We start from the raw sequence: 14,020 nt of genomic DNA, 5'->3' as shown, positions 1-14,020 counted from the left end.
AGGAACGTTGAAGTCTGTGAGTGGAATGCACTCATCACAAAGAAGTTTCTCAGAATGCTTCCGTCTAGTTTTTAGGTGAGGAGATTTCATTTCCCAGCATAGGCCTCAAAGCGCTCCAAATATCCACTTGCAGATTCTATAAGAAGAGTGTTTCCAAACTGCTCTTTCAAAAGGAAGCTTCAAGTCTGTGAGTTGAATGCACTCATCACAAAGAAGTTTCTGAGAATGCTTCCGTCTAGTTTCTATATGAAGATATTTCCTTTTCCAACATAGGCCCCAAAGTGCTCCAAATAAACCCTTGCAGATTCTACAAAAGGAGTGTTTCAAAACTGCTCTTTCTATAGGTAAGTTCAAGTCTGTGAGTTGAATGCACTCAACACAAAGAAGTTTCTGAGAATGCTTCTGTTCAGTTTTTATGTGAAGATATCTCCTTTTCCAGCATAGGCCTTAAACGGCTCCAAATATCCACTTGCAGATTCTACAAAAAGAGTGTTTCCAAACTTCTCTATCAATTGGTAGGTTCAACTCTGTGAGTTGAATGAACTCATCACAAAGAAGTTTCTGAGAATTCTTCTCTCTAGTTTTTATGTGAAGATATTTCCTTTTCCAGCATAGGCCTCAAAGCGCTCCAAATAAACACATGCAGATTCTACAAAAGGAGTGTTTCAAAACTGTTCTATCAAAGGGAACGTTCAAGTCTGTGAGTTGAATGTACTCATCACACAGATGTTTCTCAGAATGCTTCTGCCTAGTTTTTAGGTGAAGAGATTTCATTTCCCAGCATAGGCCTCAAAGCGCTCCAAATATCCACTTGCAGAATCTACGAAAAGAGTGTTTCAAAGCTGCTCTTTCAAAAGCAAGGTTCAACTCTGTGTGTTGAATGCACTCATCCGAAAGAAGTTTCTGAGAATGCTTCTGTCTAGTTCTTACGTGAAGATATTTCCTTTTCCAGCTTAGGCCTCAAAGCGCTCCAAATAAACACTTGCAAATTCTACAAAAGGAGTGTTTCAAAGGAGTTCTATCAAAAGGAACGTTCAAGTCTGTGAGTTGAATGCACTTATCATACCGAAGTTTCCTGGAATGCTTCTGTCTAGTTTTTATGTGAAGACACTTCCTTTTACAGCATAGGCCTCAAAGCACTCCAAATATCCACTTGCAGATTCTACAAAAAGAGTGTTTCAAAACTGCTCTATCAAAAGCAAGCTTCACCACTGTGAGTAGAATGCACTCATCACAAAGAAGTTTCTGAGAATGCTTCTGTCTAGTTTTTATGTGAAGAGATTTCCTTTTCCAACATAGGCCTCAAAGCGCTCCAAATAAACACTTGCAGATTCTACAAAAGGAGTGTTTCGAAACTGCTCTTTCAAGAGGAACGTTCAAGTCTGTGAGTTGAATGCCCTCATAACACAGAAGTTTCTGAGAATGCTTCTGTCTAGTTTTTATGTGAAGATATTTCCTTTTCCAGCATAGGCCTCAAAACGCTCCAAATATCCTCTTGCAGATAATACAAAAAGAGTGTTTCAAAACTGTTCTATCAAAAGGAAAGTTCAACTCTGTGAGTTGAATGAATGCATCGTGAAGAACTTTCTGAGAATGCTTCTCTGTAGTTTTTAGGTGAAGATATTCCAAAACCCAGCACAGGCCTCGAAGTGCTCCAAATAACCACTTGCAGATTTTACCAAAAGAGTGTTTCAAAACTGCTCTTTCTACAGGTAAGTTCAAGTCTGTGAGTTGAATGCACTCAACACAAAGAAGTTTCTGAGAATGCTTCTGTTCAGTTTTTATGTGAAGATATTTCCTTTTCCAGCATAGGCCTCAAACGGCTCCAAATATCCACTTGCAGATTCTACAAAAAGAGTGTTTCCAAACTTCTCTATCAATTGGTAGGTTCAATTCTTGAGTTGAATGAACTCATCACAAAGAAGTTTCTGAGAATCCTTCTCTCTAGCTTTTATGTGAAGATATTTCCTTTTCCAACATAGGCCTCAAGGTGCTCCGAATAAACACCTGCAGATTCTACAAACTTAATGTTTCAAAACTGTTCTATCAAAAGGAACGTTGAAGTCTGTGAGTTGAATGCACTCATCACAAAGAAGTTTCTCAGAATGCTTCCGTCTAGTTTTTAGGTGAAGAGATTTCATTTCCCAGCATAGGCCTCAAAGCGCTCCAAATATCCACTTGCAGATTCTATAAGAAGAGTGTTTCCAAACTGCTCTTTCAAAAGGAAGCTTCAAGTCTGTGAGTTGAATGCACTCATCACAAAGAAGTTTCTGAGAATGCTTCCGTCTAGTTTCTATATGAAGATATTTCCTTTTCCAACATAGGCCCCAAAGTGCTCCAAATAAACCCTTGCAGATTCTACAAAAGGAGTGTTTCAAAACTGCTCTTTCTATAGGTAAGTTCAAGTCTGTGAGTTGAATGCACTCAACACAAAGAAGTTTCTGAGAATGCTTCTGTTCAGTTTTTATGTGAAGATATTTCCTTTTCCAGCATAGGCCTCAAACGGCTCCAAATATCCACTTGCAGATTCTACAAAAACAGTGTTTCCAAACTTCTCTATCAATTGGTAGGTTCAACTCTGTGAGTTGAATGAACTCATCACAAAGAAGTTTCTGAGAATCCTTCTCTCTAGTTTTTATGTGAAGATATTTCCTTTTCCAACATAGGCCTCAAAGCGCTCCAAATAAACACCTGCAGATTCTACAAACGGAGTGTTTCAAAACTGTTCTATCAAAGGGAACGTTCAAGTCTGTGAGTTGAATGTACTCATCACACAGATGTTTCTCAGAATGCTTCTGTCTAGTTTTTAGGTGAAGAGATTTCATTCCCAGCATAGGCCTCAAAGCGCTCCAAATATCCACTTGCAGAATCTACGAAAAGAGTGTTTCAAAGCTGCTCTTTCAAAAGCAAGGTTCAAGTCTGTGTGTTGAATGCACTCATCTGAAAGAAGTTTCTGAGAATGCTTCTGTCTAGTTCTTACGTGAAGATATTTCCTTTTCCAGCTTAGGCCTCAAAGCGCTCCAAATAAACACTTGCAAATTCTACAAAAGGAGTGTTTCAAAAGAGTTCTATCAAAAGGAACGTTCAAGTCTGTGAGTTGAATGCACTTATCATACCGAAGTTTCCTGGAATGCTTCTGTCTAGTTTTTATGTGAAGACATTTCCTTTTACAGCATAGGCCTCAAAGCACTCCAACTATCCACTTGCAGATTCTACAAAAAGAGTGTTTCAAAACTGCTCTATCAAAAGCAAGCTTCAACGCGGTGAGTAGAATGCACTCATCACAAAGAAGTTTCTGAGAATGCTTCTGTCTAGTTTTTATGTGAAGAGATTTCCTTTTCCAACATAGGCCTCAAAGCGCTCCAAATAAACACTTGCAGATTCTACAAAAGGAGTGTTTCGAAACTGCTCTTTCAAGAGGAACGTTCAAGTCTGTGAGTTGAATGCCCTCATAACACAGAAGTTTCTGAGAATGCTTCTGTCTAGTTTTTATGTGAAGATATTTCCTTTTCCAGCATAGGCCTCAAAACGCTCCAAATATCCTCTTGCAGATAATACCAAAAGAGGGTTTCAAAACTGTTCTATCAAAAGGAAGGTTCAACTCTGTGAGTTGAATGAATGCATCGTGAAGAACTTTCTGAGAATGCTTCTCTGTAGTTTTTAGGTGAAGATATTCCAAAACCCAGCACAGGCCTCGAAGTGCTCCAAATAACCACTTGCAGATTTTACCAAAAGAGTGTTTCAAAACTGCTCTTTCTACAGGTAGGTTCAAGTCTGTGAGTTGAATGCACTCAACACAAAGAAGTTTCTGAGAATGCTTCTGTTCAGTTTTTATGTGAAGATATTTCCTTTTCCAGCATAGGCCTCAAACGGCTCCAAATATCCACTTGCAGATTCTACAAAAAGAGTGTTTCCAAACTTCTCTATCAATTGGTAGGTTCAACTCTGTGAGTTGAATGAACTCATCACAAAGAAGTTTCTGAGAATCCTTCTCTCTGGCTTTTATGTGAAGATATTTCCTTTTCCAACATAGGCCTCAAGGTGCTCCGAATAAACACCTGCAGATTCTACAAACTTAATGTTTCAAAACTGTTCTATCAAAAGGAACGTTGAAGTCTGTGAGTTGAATGCACTCATCACAAAGAAGTTTCTCAGAATGCTTCCGTCTAGTTTTTAGGTGAAGAGATTTCATTTCCCAGCATAGGCCTCAAAGCGCTCCAAATATCCACTTGCAGATTCTATAAGAAGAGTGTTTCCAAACTGCTCTTTCAAAAGGAAGCTTCAAGTCTGTGAGTTGAATGCACTCATCACAAAGAAGTTTCTGAGAATGCTTCCGTCTAGTTTCTATATGAAGATATTTCCTTTTCCAACATAGGCCCCAAAGTGCTCCAAATAAACCCTTGCAGATTCTACAAAAGGAGTGTTTCAAAACTGCTCTTTCTATAGGTAAGTTCAAGTCTGTGAGTTGAATGCACTCAACACAAAGAAGTTTCTGAGAATGCTTCTGTTCAGTTTTTATGTGAAGATATTTCCTTTTCCAGCATAGGCCTCAAACGGCTCCAAATATCCACTTGCAGATTCTACAAAAAGAGTGTTTCCAAACTTCTCTATCAACTGGTAGGTTCAACTCTGTGAGTTGAATGAACTCATCACAAAGAAGTTTCTGAGAATCCTTCTCTCTAGTTTTTATGTGAAGATATTTCCTTTTCCAGCATAGGCCTCAAAGCGCTCCAAATAAACACATGCAGATTCTACAAAAGGAGTGTTTCAAAACTGTTCTATCAAAGGGAACGTTCAAGTGTGTGAGTTGAATGTACTCATCACACAGATGTTTCTCAGAATGCTTCTGTCTAGATTTTAGGTGAAGAGATTTCATTCCCAGCATAGGCCTCAAAGCGCTCCAAATATCCACTTGCAGAATCTACGAAAAGAGTGTTTCAAAGCTGCTCTTTCAAAAGCAAGGTTCAAGTCTGTGTGTTGAATGCACTCATCTGAAAGAAGTTGCTGAGAATGCTTCTGTCTAGTTCTTACGTGAAGATATTTCCTTTTCCAGCTTAGGCCTCAAAGCGCTCCAAATAAACACTTGCAAATTCTACAAAAGGAGTGTTTCAAAAGAGTTCTATCAAAAGGAACGTTCAAGTCTGTGAGTTGAATGCACTTATCATACCGAAGTTTCCTGGAATGCTTCTGTCTAGTTTTTATGTGAAGACACTTCCTTTTACAGCATAGGCCTCAAAGCACTCCAACTATCCACTTGCAGATTCTACAAAAAGAGTGTTTCAAAACTGCTCTATCAAAAGCAAGCTTCAACACTGTGAGTAGAATGCACTCATCACAAAGAAGTTTCTGAGAATGCTTCTGTCTAGTTTTTATGTGAAGAGATTTCCTTTTCCAACATAGGCCTCAAAGCGCTCCAAATAAACACTTGCAGATTCTACAAAAGGAGTGTTTCAAAACTGCTCTTTCAAGAGGAACGTTCAAGTCTGTGAGTTGAATGCACTCATCACACAGAAGTTTCTGAGAATGCTTCTGTCTAGTTTTTATGTGAAGACATTTCCTTTTCCAGCATAGGCCTCAAAACGCTCCAAATATCCTCTTGCAGATTCTACAAAAAGAGTGTTTCAAAACTGTTCTATCAAAAGGAAGGTTCAACTCTGTGAGTTGAATGAATGCATCGTGAAGAACTTTCTGAGAATGCTTCTCTGTAGTTTTTAGGTGAAGATATTCCAAAACCCAGCACAGGCCTCGAAGTGCTCCAAATAACCACTTGCAGATTTTACCAAAAGAGTGTTTCAAAACTGCTCTTTCTATAGGGAAGTTCAAGTCTGTGAGTTGAATGCACTCAACACAAAGAAGTTTCTGAGAATGCTTCTGTTCAGTTTTTATGTGAAGATATTTCCTTTTCCAGCACAGGCCTCAAACGGCTCCAAATATCCACTTGCAGATTCTACAAAAAGAGTGTTTCCAAACTTCTCTATCAATTGGTAGGTTCAACTCTGTGAGTTGAATGAACTCATCACAAAGAAGTTTCTGAGAATCCTTCTCTCTAGCTTTTATGTGAAGATATTTCCTTTTCCAACATAGGCCTCAAGGTGCTCCGAATAAACACCTGCAGATTCTACAAACTTAATGTTTCAAAACTGTTCTATCAAAAGGAACGTTGAAGTCTGTGAGTGGAATGCACTCATCACAAAGAAGTTTCTCAGAATGCTTCCGTCTAGTTTTTAGGTGAGGAGATTTCATTTCCCAGCATAGGCCTCAAAGCGCTCCAAATATCCACTTGCAGATTCTATAAGAAGAGTGTTTCCAAACTGCTCTTTCAAAAGGAAGCTTCAAGTCTGTGAGTTGAATGCACTCATCACAAAGAAGTTTCTGAGAATGCTTCCGTCTAGTTTCTATATGAAGATATTTCCTTTTCCAACATAGGCCCCAAAGTGCTCCAAATAAACCCTTGCAGATTCTACAAAAGGAGTGTTTCAAAACTGCTCTTTCTATAGGTAAGTTCAAGTCTGTGAGTTGAATGCACTCAACACAAAGAAGTTTCTGAGAATGCTTCTGTTCAGTTTTTATGTGAAGATATCTCCTTTTCCAGCATAGGCCTTAAACGGCTCCAAATATCCACTTGCAGATTCTACAAAAAGAGTGTTTCCAAACTTCTCTATCAATTGGTAGGTTCAACTCTGTGAGTTGAATGAACTCATCACAAAGAAGTTTCTGAGAATTCTTCTCTCTAGTTTTTATGTGAAGATATTTCCTTTTCCAGCATAGGCCTCAAAGCGCTCCAAATAAACACATGCAGATTCTACAAAAGGAGTGTTTCAAAACTGTTCTATCAAAGGGAACGTTCAAGTCTGTGAGTTGAATGTACTCATCACACAGATGTTTCTCAGAATGCTTCTGCCTAGTTTTTAGGTGAAGAGATTTCATTTCCCAGCATAGGCCTCAAAGCGCTCCAAATATCCACTTGCAGAATCTACGAAAAGAGTGTTTCAAAGCTGCTCTTTCAAAAGCAAGGTTCAACTCTGTGTGTTGAATGCACTCATCCGAAAGAAGTTTCTGAGAATGCTTCTGTCTAGTTCTTACGTGAAGATATTTCCTTTTCCAGCTTAGGCCTCAAAGCGCTCCAAATAAACACTTGCAAATTCAACAAAAGGAGTGTTTCAAAAGAGTTCTATCAAAAGGAAAGTTCAAGTCTGTGAGTTGAATGCACTTATCATACCGAAGTTTCCTGGAATGCTTCTGTCTAGTTTTTATGTGAAGACATTTCCTTTTCCAGCATAGGCCTCAAAGCACTCCAAATATCCACTTGCAGATTCTACAAAAAGAGTGTTTCCAAACTTCTCTATCAATTGGTAGGTTCAACTCTGTGAGTTGAATGAACTCATCACAAAGAAGTTTCTGAGAATCCTTCTCTCTAGCTTTTATGTGAAGATATTTCCTTTTCCAGCATAGGCCTCAAAGCGCTCCAAATAAACACATGCAGATTCTACAAAAGGAGTGTTTCAAAACTGTTCTATCAAAGGGAACGTTCAAGTGTGTGAGTTGAATGTACTCATCACACAGATGTTTCTCAGAATGCTTCTGTCTAGATTTTAGGTGAAGAGATTTCATTCCCAGCATAGGCCTCAAAGCGCTCCAAATATCCACTTGCAGAATCTACGAAAAGAGTGTTTCAAAGCTGCTCTTTCAAAAGCAAGGTTCAAGTCTGTGTGTTGAATGCACTCATCTGAAAGAAGTTGCTGAGAATGCTTCTGTCTAGTTCTTACGTGAAGATATTTCCTTTTCCAGCTTAGGCCTCAAAGCGCTCCAAATAAACACTTGCAAATTCTACAAAAGGAGTGTTTCAAAAGAGTTCTATCAAAAGGAACGTTCAAGTCTGTGAGTTGAATGCACTTATCATACCGAAGTTTCCTGGAATGCTTCTGTCTAGTTTTTATGTGAAGACATTTCCTTTTCCAGCATAGGCCTCAAAGCACTCCAAATATCCACTTGCAGATTCTACAAAAAGAGTGTTTCAAAACTGCTCTATCAAAAGCAAGCTTCAACACTGTGAGTAGAATGCACTCATCACAAAGAAGTTTCTGAGAATGCTTCTGTCTAGTTTTTATGTGAAGAGATTTCCTTTTCCAACATAGGCCTCAAAGCGCTCCAAATAAACACTTGCAGATTCTACAAAAGGAGTGTTTCGAAACTGCTCTTTCAAGACGAACGTTCAAGTCTGTGAGTTGAATGCACTCATCACACAGAAGTTTCTGAGAATGCTTCTGTCTAGTTTTTATGTGAAGATATTTCCTTTTCCAGCATAGGCCTCAAAACGCTCCAAATATCCTCTTGCAGATTCTACAAAAAGAGTGTTTCAAAACTGTTCTATCAAAAGGAAGGTTCAACTCTGTGAGTTGAATGAATGCATCGTGAAGAACTTTCTGAGAATGCTTCTCTGTAGTTTTTAGGTGAAGATATTCCAAAACCCAGCACAGGCCTCGAAGTGCTCCAAATAACCACTTGCAGATTTTACCAAAAGAGTGTTTCAAAACTGCTCTTTCTATAGGTAAGTTCAAGTCTGTGAGTTGAATGCACTCAACACAAAGAAGTTTCTGAGAATGCTTCTGTTCAGTTTTTATGTGAAGATATTTCCTTTTCCAGCATAGGCCTCAAACGGCTCCAAATATCCACTTGCAGATTCTACAAAAAGAGTGTTTCCAAACTTCTCTATCAATTGGTAGGTTCAACTCTGTGAGTTGAATGAACTCATCACAAAGAAGTTTCTGAGAATCCTTCTCTCTAGCTTTTATGTGAAGATATTTCCTTTTCCAACATAGGCCTCAAGGTGCTCCGAATAAACACTTGCAGATTCTACAAACTTAATGTTTCAAAACTGTTCTATCAAAAGGAACGTTGAAGTCTGTGAGTTGAATGCACTCATCACAAAGAAGTTTCTCAGAATGCTTCCGTCTAGTTTTTAGGTGAAGAGATTTCATTTCCCAGCATAGGCCTCAAAGCGCTCCAAATATCCACTTGCAGATTCTATAAGAAGAGTGTTTCCAAACTGCTCTTTCAAAAGGAAGCTTCAAGTCTGTGAGTTGAATGCACTCATCACAAAGAAGTTTCTGAGAATGCTTCCGTCTAGTTTCTATATGAAGATATTTCCTTTTCCAACATAGGCCCCAAAGTGCTCCAAATAAACCCTTGCAGATTCTACAAAAGGAGTGTTTCAAAACTGCTCTTTCTATAGGTAAGTTCAAGTCTGTGAGTTGAATGCACTCAACACAAAGAAGTTTCTGAGAATGCTTCTGTTCAGTTTTTATGTGAAGATATTTCCTTTTCCAGCATAGGCCTCAAACGGCTCCAAATATCCACTTGCAGATTCTACAAAAACAGTGTTTCCAAACTTCTCTATCAATTGGTAGGTTCAACTCTGTGAGTTGAATGAACTCATCACAAAGAAGTTTCTGAGAATCCTTCTCTCTAGTTTTTATGTGAAGATATTTCCTTTTCCAACATAGGCCTCAAAGCGCTCCAAATAAACACCTGCAGATTCTACAAACGGAGTGTTTCAAAACTGTTCTATCAAAGGGAACGTTCAAGTCTGTGAGTTGAATGTACTCATCACACAGATGTTTCTCAGAACGCTTCTGTCTAGTTTTTAGGTGAAGAGATTCCATTCCCAGCATAGGCCTCAAAGCGCTCCAAATATCCACTTGCAGAATCTACGAAAAGAGTGTTTCAAAGCTGCTCTTTCAAAAGCAAGGTTCAAGTCTGTGTGTTGAATGCACTCATCTGAAAGAAGTTTCTGAGAATGCTTCTGTCTAGTTCTTACGTGAAGATATTTCCTTTTCCAGCTTAGGCCTCAAAGCGCTCCAAATAAACACTTGCAAATTCTACAAAAGGAGTGTTTCAAAAGAGTTCTATCAAAAGGAACGTTCAAGTCTGTGAGTTGAATGCACTTATCATACCGAAGTTTCCTGGAATGCTTCTGTCTAGTTTTTATGTGAAGACATTTCCTTTTACAGCATAGGCCTCAAAGCACTCCAACTATCCACTTGCAGATTCTACAAAAAGAGTGTTTCAAAATTGCTCTATCAAAAGCAAGCTTCAACACGGTGAGTAGAATGCACTCATCACAAAGAAGTTTCTGAGAATGCTTCTGTCTAGTTTTTATGTGAAGAGATTTCCTTTTCCAACATAGGCCTCAAAGCGCTCCAAATAAACACTTGCAGATTCTACAAAAGGAGTGTTTCGAAACTGCTCTTTCAAGAGGAACGTTCAAGTCTGTGAGTTGAATGCCCTCATAACACAGAAGTTTCTGAGAATGCTTCTGTCTAGTTTTTATGTGAAGATATTTCCTTTTCCAGCATAGGCCTCAAAACGCTCCAAATATCCTCTTGCAGATAATACCAAAAGAGGGTTTCAAAACTGTTCTATCAAAAGGAAGGTTCAACTCTGTGAGTTGAATGAATGCATCGTGAAGAACTTTCTGAGAATGCTTCTCTGTAGTTTTTAGGTGAAGATATTCCAAAACCCAGCACAGGCCTCGAAGTGCTCCAAATAACCACTTGCAGATTTTACCAAAAGAGTGTTTCAAAACTGCTCTTTCTACAGGTAGGTTCAAGTCTGTGAGTTGAATGCACTCAACACAAAGAAGTTTCTGAGAATGCTTCTGTTCAGTTTTTATGTGAAGATATTTCCTTTTCCAGCATAGGCCTCAAACGGCTCCAAATATCCACTTGCAGATTCTACAAAAAGAGTGTTTCCAAACTTCTCTATCAATTGGTAGGTTCAACTCTGTGAGTTGAATGAACTCATCACAAAGAAGTTTCTGAGAATCCTTCTCTCTAGCTTTTATGTGAAGATATTTCCTTTTCCAACATAGGCCTCAAGGTGCTCCGAATAAACACCTGCAGATTCTACAAACTTAATGTTTCAAAACTGTTCTATCAAAAGGAACGTTGAAGTCTGTGAGTTGAATGCACTCATCACAAAGAAGTTTCTCAGAATGCTTCCGTCTAGTTTTTAGGTGAAGAGATTTCATTTCCCAGCATAGGCCTCAAAGCGCTCCAAATATCCACTTGCAGATTCTATAAGAAGAGTGTTTCCAAACTGCTCTTTCAAAAGGAAGCTTCAAGTCTGTGAGTTGAATGCACTCATCACAAAGAAGTTTCTGAGAATGCTTCCGTCTAGTTTCTATATGAAGATATTTCCTTTTCCAACATAGGCCCCAAAGTGCTCCAAATAAACCCTTGCAGATTCTACAAAAGGAGTGTTTCAAAACTGCTCTTTCTATAGGTAAGTTCAAGTCTGTGAGTTGAATGCACTCAACACAAAGAAGTTTCTGAGAATGCTTCTGTTCAGTTTTTATGTGAAGATATTTCCTTTTCCAGCATAGGCCTCAAACGGCTCCAAATATCCACTTGCAGATTCTACAAAAAGAGTGTTTCCAAACTTCTCTATCAACTGGTAGGTTCAACTCTGTGAGTTGAATGAACTCATCACAAAGAAGTTTCTGAGAATCCTTCTCTCTAGTTTTTATGTGAAGATATTTCCTTTTCCAGCATAGGCCTCAAAGCGCTCTAAATAAACACATGCAGATTCTACAAAAGGAGTGTTTCAAAACTGTTCTATCAAAGGGAACGTTCAAGTCTGTGAGTTGAATGTACTCATCACACAGATGTTTCTCAGAATGCTTCTGCCTAGTTTTTAGGTGAAGAGATTTCATTTCCCAGCATAGGCCTCAAAGCGCTCCAAATATCCACTTGCAGAATCTACAAAAAGAGTGTTTCAAAGCTGCTCTTTCAAAAGCAAGGTTCAAGTCTGTGTGTTGAATGCACTCATCTGAAAGAAGTTTCTGAGAATGCTTCTGTCTAGTTCTTACGTGAAGATATTTCCTTTTCCAGCTTAGGCCTCGAAGCGCTCCAAATAAACACTTGCAAATTCTACAAAAGGAGTGTTTCAAAAGACTTCTATCAAAAGGAACGTTCAAGTCTGTGAGTTGAATGCACTTATCATACCGAAGTTTCCTGGAATGCTTCTGTCTAGTTTTTATGTGAAGACATTTCCTTTTCCAGCATAGGCCTCAAAGCACTCCAAATATCCACTTGCAGATTCTACAAAAAGAGTGTTTCAAAACTGCTCTATCAAAAGCAAGCTTCAACACTGTGAGTAGAATGCACTCATCACAAAGAAGTTTCTGAGAATGCTTCTGTCTAGTTTTTATGTGAAGATATTTCCTTTTCCAACATAGGCCTCAAAGCGCTCCAAATAAACACTTGCAGATTCTACAAAAGGAGTGTTTCAAAACTGCTCTTTCAAGAGGAACGTTCAAGTCTGTGAGTTGAATGCACTCATCACACAGAAGTTTCTGAGAATGCTTCTGTCTAGTTTTTATGTGAAGACATTTCCTTTTCCAGCATAGGCCTCAAAACGCTCCAAATATCCTCTTGCAGATTCTACAAAAAGAGTGTTTCAAAACTGTTCTATCAAAAGGAAGGTTCAACTCTGTGAGTTGAATGAATGCATCGTGAAGAACTTTCTGAGAATGCTTCTCTGTAGTTTTTAGGTGAAGATATTCCAAAACCCAGCACAGGCCTCGAAGTGCTCCAAATAACCACTTGCAGATTTTACCAAAAGAGTGTTTCAAAACTGCTCTTTCTATAGGGAAGTTCAAGTCTGTGAGTTGAATGCACTCAACACAAAGAAGTTTCTGAGAATGCTTCTGTTCAGTTTTTATGTGAAGATATTTCCTTTTCCAGCATAGGCCTCAAACGGCTCCAAATATCCACTTGCAGATTCTACAAAAAGAGTGTTTCCAAACTTCTCTATCAATTGGTAGGTTCAACTCTGTGAGTTGAATGAACTCATCACAAAGAAGTTTCTGAGAATCCTTCTCTCTAGCTTTTATGTGAAGATATTTCCTTTTCCAACATAGGCCTCAAGGTGCTCCGAATAAACACCTGCAGATTCTACAAACTTAATGTTTCAAAACTGTTCTATCAAAAGGAACGTTGAAGTCTGTGAGTGGAATGCACTCATCACAAAGAAGTTTCTCAGAATGCTTCCGTCTAGTTTTTAGGTGAGGAGATTTCATTTCCCAGCATAGGCCTCAAAGCGCTCCAAATATCCACTTGCAGATTCTATAAGAAGAGTGTTTCCAAACTGCTCTTTCAAAAGGAAGCTTCAAGTCTGTGAGTTGAATGCACTCATCACAAAGAAGTTTCTGAGAATGCTTCCGTCTAGTTTCTATATGAAGATATTTCCTTTTCCAACATAGGCCCCAAAGTGCTCCAAATAAACCCTTGCAGATTCTACAAAAGGAGTGTTTCAAAACTGCTCTTTCTATAGGTAAGTTCAAGTCTGTGAGTTGAATGCACTCAACACAAAGAAGTTTCTGAGAATGCTTCTGTTCAGTTTTTATGTGAAGATATTTCCTTTTCCAGCATAGGCCTCAAACGGCTCAAAATATCCACTTGCAGATTCTACAAAAAGAGTGTTTCCAAACTTCTCTATCAACTGGTAGGTTCAACTCTGTGAGTTGAATGAACTCATCACAAAGAAGTTTCTGAGAATCCTTCTCTCTAGTTTTTATGTGAAGATATTTCCTTTTCCAACATAGGCCTCAAAGCGCTCCAAATAAACACATGCAGATTCTACAAAAGGAGTGTTTCAAAACTGTTCTATCAAAGGGAACGTTCAAGTGTGTGAGTTGAATGTACTCATCACACAGATGTTTCTCAGAATGCTTCTGTCTAGATTTTAGGTGAAGAGATTTCATTCCCAGCATAGGCCTCAAAGCGCTCCAAATATCCACTTGCAGAATCTACGAAAAGAGTGTTTCAAAGCTGCTCTTTCAAAAGCAAGGTTCAAGTCTGTGTGTTGAATGCACTCATCTGAAAGAAGTTTCTGAGAATGCTTCTGTCTAGTTCTTACGTGAAGATATTTCCTTTTCCAGCTTAGGCCTCAAAGCGCTCCAAATAAACACTTGCAAATTCTACAAAAGGAGTGTTTCAAAAGAGTTCTATCAAAAGGA

This window comes from Pongo abelii, chromosome 17, assembly GCF_028885655.2.
Source record: "Pongo abelii isolate AG06213 chromosome 17, NHGRI_mPonAbe1-v2.0_pri, whole genome shotgun sequence".
NCBI lineage: Eukaryota > Metazoa > Chordata > Mammalia > Primates > Hominidae > Pongo > Pongo abelii.
The sequence above is the reverse complement of the archived record's forward strand: the minus strand, read 5'-3'. Positions refer to the sequence as shown.